Source organism: Silene latifolia, chromosome Y (genome assembly GCF_048544455.1).
Source record: "Silene latifolia isolate original U9 population chromosome Y, ASM4854445v1, whole genome shotgun sequence".
Taxonomy (NCBI): Eukaryota; Viridiplantae; Streptophyta; class Magnoliopsida; order Caryophyllales; family Caryophyllaceae; genus Silene; species Silene latifolia.
In genome coordinates this window covers 43254440-43262528 of record NC_133538.1, presented here as the reverse complement: position 1 = coordinate 43262528, position 8089 = coordinate 43254440, and the positions used below count along the sequence as shown (strand labels likewise).

Genomic DNA, 8089 nt, shown 5'->3' with positions numbered 1-8089 from the left:
TTTATCCAATTAGTCGAAAGAAGCCAATTTGGGGGATGCCTAGTGAAGACCCTCATTCCCACATGGAAACTTTTTGTGACTATTGTGATGTGATTTCACAAACCGGAGTGACTCAAGACCAAATTCGATTTGTATTATTTCCTTTTTCTCTAATTGGCACCGCAAAACAATGGTTGAAAAGCCTTGATAAGGCTACTCTTGGAATTGACTCTTGGAAGAAGTTGGCTCTAGCTTTCTACAAAAAATTCTACCCTCCGGAAAAGACTAACATGCTAAGAGCTCAAATTACGGGTTTTAAGCAAAGGGATGAAGAATTTTTGTATGAAGCTTGGGAGCGATTCAAAGGAATTTGTCGCTCATGTCCTCATCATGGACTTAGCGAGTGGTTCTTGGTACACCAATTTTGGAATGGTCTTTATGAAGACTCAAGAAACATTCTCAACATGGGATCAAATGGTATGTTCACCGAAGTTGACGATAATCAAACTTGGAACAAGATTGAGGAAATGGCGGTCCATAATTCACAATATATTAGACCTCGCAAGGCTACTAGAGGAGGAAAGCATGAAGTGGACTCTATTACTCAATTGGGTGCTCAACTTAGTGCTCATATTGATAGCATCAACTTGAAGTTCGAGAAGGCTATGGCTAAGCTTGAAGAAGCCTCAAAATCGCCAAAGTATCATGTTAATGCCATGGTGACATCTTCATCAATCCCAAGTGGGATATGTGAGAATTGTGGAACTTTGGGACATGACTAAAGTGAATGTAGGAGAACGAATGAGCAAGTGAATACTTTTCAAGCATACAAAAGTGGTACCCCTTATTCCAACTATTACAATGAAAACACCAAATTCCACCCAAATCTCTCATACAAAAGTCAAAATGTTCAAAACCCTCAACCAACATACACCCCACCTCCCATGAGAAACGAAAATAAAAGACCCTTTTTCAACCAAAACCAAGGTTATCAAAATCAAACTCCATATAATCAACTAAATGACCAAGGTTTTGATGTTCAAAAAGCGGTCCTCCAAATGCAAAAGAATCAACAAGAATTTTTTACTCAAATGCAAAAAGATAGCCAAGCAAAAGACATCACCATCAACAACATCCTAGCCCTTACAAAAATGTTGGAAACTCAATTAACCCAACTAGCATCGTCAAACTCTCAAAGACAAAAGGGGCAATTACCATCTCAAAGTAATCCCCCAAGACATGAAACGGTTAGTGCCATTCACTTGAGGAGTGGTACGAGATATGAAGGACCAAAGAAGCAAGTTGAGGATGAAGTTGTGGAAGCTAGTGACAAGGGAAGAGTTGTGCAAAACTCTAGGGAAGAAGAACCCACCAATCAAGAAGTTTCAAAGAAAAGTGAAGAAAAGGCCAAAGAGAAGGAGCCCATTGTGATTAGACTTCCATTCCTGAGTCGTCAAGCTAAGCCTAAGTTTGATGACCAACTTGGAAAATTCATGGAAATTGTGAAGAATTTAGAAGTCTCGATTCCTTTCACGGAATTGATCAATCACGTTCCGGCCTATGCAAAGTACATGAAGGACATCCTTACGAAGAATAAATCAATCCGGAAGCGCTTGAGACTATTGCCTTCAATAAGATGAGTAGTGCCATCCTTCAAGGGAGTTCACCTCCGAAACTCAAGGATCCGGGAAGCTTCTCCATTCCATGCACTATTGGTGACACTACAATCAACAAAGCTTTATGTGACCTTGGGGCAAGTGTTAGTGTCATGCCATATTCGGTTAGCAGAAGGCTAGGAATGGGAGAACTCAAATGTACCAACATCACGCTTCAAATGGCAGATAGATCAACAAAACACCTTTAGGGGTATGGGAAGATATTCCCGTAAGAATTGGAAAATTCTTCATCCCGGTGGATTTTGTTATTGTTGACATGGAAGAAGACTCTTACATTCCTATTATCTTAGGAAGACCTTTCTTGCACACCGTGGGAGCGGTGATCGATGTGAAGCATGGATAACTCACCCTTGAAGTGGGAGATGAAACCATCACTTTCAATCTTGACAAGACCATGAGAGCTCCTCGATTACATGAGCCGTGTTTTATGGTTGATCACTATAGCCGGAAGGATGATAGGAAAAAGTTGGAATTTTAATGGAAAAAGAAAGTGGATGATGCTCTATCAAAAGAGCAAGGAAATAGCAACAATGAGAACTTGAAAAGCTCACTCATGACAAGTGAAGAAGATGGCCTCATTGGCCAAGACAAGAAAGAAGGAGAGTTGTCTCTATCAACTCAAGAAATTTTTAATGATCAAGTAGATGAAGTCTGCGGTCTTTGGGATGATGAGTTCGAAGGGATATTCAATCCCAATATTGGTAATGCTATGAACCAAGACCATCATGGAGAACAAAAAGTGAAAAAATCTATTGAGGACCTTTATCATGATAATGAGCAAGCTTTCGACTACTTCTTCAAGGTGTTGAGTAACATCAACAACACCTTGAACATGCCCCCTTGACATCTCACATTGGATGAGAGTTTGGTGGAGTCCTCCCTAAACCCCCATTTGTAAATATTCTAACTCCCTAACTTGTATTTCAATTATTACATTGCATTTTTCTCATTTTTGGGTTTATATTTTTGTGCCTTGATCAAGATATTCATCATTTTGAGAGAAGTGAGGGAGGGACTTATGATTTTATTGATGTGTAGTGCTTTACCTTAGTGTAGGGATAGCAATTGCCTAGGCTATTCATGCCTTTGTAGTACCCCTACAATGAAGAAAACGAGGATTAAAGAATGAAAATGACACGGGTTATGATGTACCCACGGATGGACCTGAATTCATGTGGTCAAGGAGGAATTCGACCGTCCAAATGGACAATCTGCTCGTGCTGAAGAACCCGAGCGTCCAAAGTCACCAGACGCTCGTCTGGTAAAGCTGTAGAATATAAATACTGATCTGTAAAAGAATCGGAGCGTCTCAGCTGAGAATTCGCTCGTCTTGTTCTGGACGGCCGTCCTTCACAAAAGACGCTCGTCTTTTTAATGGTAAAAATCTGGGATTTTCTCTGTAAAGGAATCCGAGCGTCCACCCAGAAAGACGCTCGTCCCTACCCAAGGAATCCGCTCGTCTTAGAAGCAAGACGCTCGTCCTGTGGCGTCTTTTCCTGAGCCAAACATTGAAAAATTCGCCCGTCCCGATGCCTAGTCCGCTCGTCCTCTGCTGCGTTTTCAAAAATAACGGTTGATTTAAACCTCTTTCTCCCTTTCATTCTCATTTCTTCAACATACAAACACTACCCACTACCCAAAAACCCTCATCCTCTCCATCAACAAAATCAAATTTCCTCAACCAAATTCAACCAAATCAAATCCAAACTTCCTCACAACAAAAATTAATCACTCCTTTTGCAACAACAAGTGATTCAAACACCAAAATTTTCAACCTTTGAGTCGATTTTTAAGATACAAAGCAACATTCATTCATCCTAAATCGATTTGGGTATAACTAAAAATTGAAGATTTCAACCTCTCATTGGTGTAATCAAGCAAAGGAAAATGGCAAGAACTAAAGGAGGTAACAAGGCACCCCCAAAGAAGACACTTTCCAAAAGGCAACTACCTCTTCAACCAAAACAATTGTCAAAGGCTTTTGTAGTCCATGAGGCAAGGTTGGAGGTTCAACAACAAGATCCCCCTATGGAAGCTACAACATCAACAACTCTGGTCATTGAACAATTATCCAATTATCCGGAGGTAACTTTCACTTCCGACTCTCATAGGGAGAAATTCATTCTCTTTGCTAAGAAAACCATCATGCCTACTAAGTTTATTTATGAAGATGCATTGTCAAAATTGGGTGTTCTTGAACAAACCAAAACCTTCTTTGAGTCTATGGGATTGGGTAAATTGTTTACAATGAAAGAATTGACATACCCCTCCCTCACCTTGGAATTTTTAAGTTCTTTGAAAGTCACAAGGGTGGAGACTCGAGCCAACATCGAGTTTCGTCTTGAAAATGTTGATAGACGCATAACTTATGGCGAATTGGGTAAGATATTGGGCCTTAATGATAACCCGAAATATACAAAGACTCCTATCAAGTATGACCCCGCTCCTCTTTGGATGGCAATTTCCGGAAAGAAATTCGTGCGCTTTCATGATTGTCATGCTCTCCTAGTCCACCAGTCCACCATCCGGGCATTAGAGTATGGCATAAGGTCATTGGGAATACTTTGATAGCTAGAAATGGCACAAATCATCTTACCAAACTCGATTGTATTCTTCTTGAGTCGGCCTTGAACATTAGGAGGGAATTTACCAAGCCATACAATGCTCTAAGACTTTTGGTTGAACGATGGCTTAATGTCAATTGTGGCAAAGAAGGCACCGCCTTTATTGTCAATGGAGGACTAGTTACCCATTTGGCTAGGCATTTTAACCGGGATTTTAACAAAAACAACACTTATGTGCCGGTTAATGGAGGTCATCTTGTTGATATGGACACCATGATTCACAAGTTCAAGTGGGTCAAGCACGACACTCTTGACGACAAATATGGGTGGTTAACAAATGAAGCTTGATCCTTCACCTTGCCTTTCAAAATTTACCGATTGAATGTTCACCGACCGAACTACCTTCTCCCACTCTCCGAAGAGACCGAGTATATCATTCAACAACAAAGGGGCGAAATTGCCGAGTCCTCCTCCTCTATTATCACCCCACCATACCCATATGAATACCAAGAGTTCAAACCCAAGGATGTCGAAGTGGGAAATGATTACTTGACACTACTCATGAGGGAAATGCACAAGCAAGCTTACAATGATAGAGTGGATGCTTACAAGGCCCAATATCCGCCCCCTACATCTAGCTAGGCAAGGACTTCTTGATCCGTCTTGTCCTTTGCCTAGTTGGGCGGATAGGGAAGTATTTTTGTTGGAGCTAGTGTCCTCCACAGTTAGTGTGATAACGTATATAAATCTCTTATAGGTTCACAGGGTATACTTAGTATTTTATCAGTTGATTAACGTTTACTAATAGCGGTTGACTTGCTAGAAGTTTGATGTTATTATCATACTGATGGCGGTGATCAACTGGTCCCTAAAAGTCACACCTAAAGGATGTGTTTGAGAGATGTGATTATATGAAAATATAATCACATTGATGCCTTATATGACTAAAAGGTTAGTCCATGTATTTGACTAAAAAGTTAGTCAATGTGATGATGAGAAGATTATTTAATACAATTAAATAATATTAGTTGAGACGAATTAATTGTTAATTCGTAAATTGAATATAAACTGTTATATTTAATTAATGTATATAATGTTAGCTTAAACGAATTAACATGTTAATTCGTAATTAAACGTAAACGGTTATATTTAATAAGCAAATTATAAATATGCGATAGTTATAGTTAATGTATATATTATACGAAATTGTCATAATAAATGATGACAGACCGGTATTAATAAATCGACTACAAACTGTTGTGTGTGGACTTATTAATACGGGACAACATATATGACAATTGATAAATAATACACATTTTATACATTTTGATAACAACCAAAAATAAGAAGATTTTCTCCTTATTTTTGGTGGTTGGTGAAACCGAAAAAAGAGTAAAAAAGGAAGAAAAATATCTTCCCATTTGACTCCCCATTTACACGGTTAAAAAGAGGAGGAAAAAGGGGATTATTTTTCTCACTTGATTTTTCCCTCACACTCTCATCAAAACCCTAAAAATAATTAACAATTTTAGGGATCTCTTTCTAGCAAGAACAAGGGCATTTCTCAAAGCATTTTGGGTGCAACGATTAGGAGAATATCGATCTCGATATTTGTTCTTAGGCCAAATTGCTAGGACCAAAGGTTAATTCTAAATCTCTATTCTTTTGTTTATGCAATTCGTTTATGACTAGCAATTTCATATTTCATAATTTCGTTATAATCCGAAATTTTCTTGATGAAATATACCGATATTTCTCACAAATGGTATCAGAGCATAGGCCACGGAATTTTTTTATATGATTTTCATAAATGTTTTAAACAAAAGATTCGAAAAAAAAATAGGTTTCGGCCGTTTAAATTTTTTTTTGCCGAGAAGGTTTTTTATTTTTGTTACCTTGTTTCCATTTTGATTTATTGATATGGTTGTTTTAATATGTTAAGATGATAATATGATAAATTTGTAGATGTTTTGATTTAATAAGAATTAAATTAAAATGTAAATGGAAATCGCTTTGATTGATCTTGTTCATTTGTTTTTCTATATTGTTTTGGGCATACATGGTTTTAAATTATTGTTTAGAATCATGAATCATTAAATTTAATAATGTTCAAATAAATTGTGATGAATCAAATATTCGGATAATCGATTTAATCATAATTTGGATATTCTTTTTAAGAGGTTAAATTGAATCATCTAGTTTGAATCTATATTTAAATTAAAAGTTGATGATTATGCCTATCTTGTTATATTAGCAACATTAAACAAATTTGTTCATAAAAGGGGTCAATTTTCGTGATAAAAAAAAAACTGTTTTTTTTCGAGATTTTGGGCAAAATGCCGCAAGAAATGAAAAAAAATAAAATTTTTTTGTTTATTTTAGGGCACAATACCGTGAGCATTAAAAAAGAAAAAAAAATCTGTTTTTTTGTTTTTTTTTTGAAATGCCGAGAGCCATGTTAAAAAAAAAAATTATGTTTGTTTTGGCCAATTATTATTGTACATTAAAATTATAATGTATGATTGTTTGTTGTGAAAAAGTTCACAAATTTTAGATACCCAATTATTTTAAAGAGGTTTAAAATAATGTTGGATTAATTCATATCACTAGTTAATGTGAATTAAGATTGGAATTATTGTGAGTAATTGAGGAATTGTAACATAATTTTGATAATTATAAAATAGGTGGTTTAGATAAACTACTCTACATAATTAAGGAATTATGTCTTGAATGATTAATTTAATGTTGATGCATTTTTATTTAGTTGTATGAATTGTTGAATGGTTTATTTACGTATTTTTGCAATCGGTTGTAATTTGTATTACCTAGTGTGGCCTTAGTTGATTATGTTTTCGTAATGATGGAAACATAGTCTTAATGTAATTTTGAGATCTCGAATCTCCTTTGGTTTTCTTTAAGTATTATGTTTTTAAAATTAGAATGTAAATAGGTTTATTTTGTAATTTTATTGTAATTTTGAGAAGACTAAAGATGGAGATTGGATTGCTCACTCCCGCTACATGGACCAAGATGGAACATCAAGACAAGCTTCTCGGGTCCTAGGACGGATTCCAAAGTTGTATTTATGTTCATTTTGGTAGATAGGCCACACTAGGACTTTGTTTTTTATTTTACGTTTTTCCTTTCATGTTGCTTTTCATCGCATGATAATTAGTGCATCATATTCCACCTAAACCAAACCACCTACTAATATGCATGAAAATTGACTCATATAGATTGAATGTTAGTTATCATGGACATAAAGATGTCACACTTTTTAAGCCATCATCTTAATTTATTCATTCTCGCATGCTAGATATTAGTTCACTTAAAATGAATTAAAATTAAGTTGATGGGATCTTCCTCTATAACTAAAATTGAGACTAGTCTTTATAAGGGCAAACAACTATGAATCCCTTCTTCGTCGGTAGGCATATAGGACCTTACTCTCCATGTGACCCCTTCTACGTTGGGTAAGTAGTTTGTGTTGACTTATTTTACCTCAACATTATAATCCGAAGAGTTTCCCGTGATTATGATGGACTAAAGATAGAATTTACAGAAATTTATCAATCAAGAATTCTAAGAGTAGAATTAGCCAAGAGGTTGGCTTATCAATTTACAGATAATTGAGTCTTGGGATCATTTATATAATTCTTGAGGGAGGTCAATTGTATAAATGCTTGAGTTTTCGCTTATAACAGTTTTGCATTAGACTTAAATCATAACGATGAGTATGCTTATTATATTTTCTAACTTCTTTTCGCAGTGTAGAATTCGTTTTATATTGATAATACTGCTTACAAACAAATGGCTGGAAATAACGAAATCCCTATGCCAAGTGCCACACTTGCACGCGAGTCCTGGCTC

The 8089-nt window shown here is 36.2% G+C and overlaps 1 non-coding gene across 1 annotated transcript; it reads right to left on the bottom strand.

Annotated features, from left to right (window-relative positions):
* Positions 1 to 269: 269 nt before the first annotated feature.
* LOC141636769 (small nucleolar RNA R71) lies at positions 270 to 376 on the bottom strand. Its single transcript, XR_012541355.1, has one exon. It is a non-coding gene; the product is annotated as a small nucleolar RNA R71 (small nucleolar RNA).
* Positions 377 to 8089: the final 7713 nt, after the last annotated feature.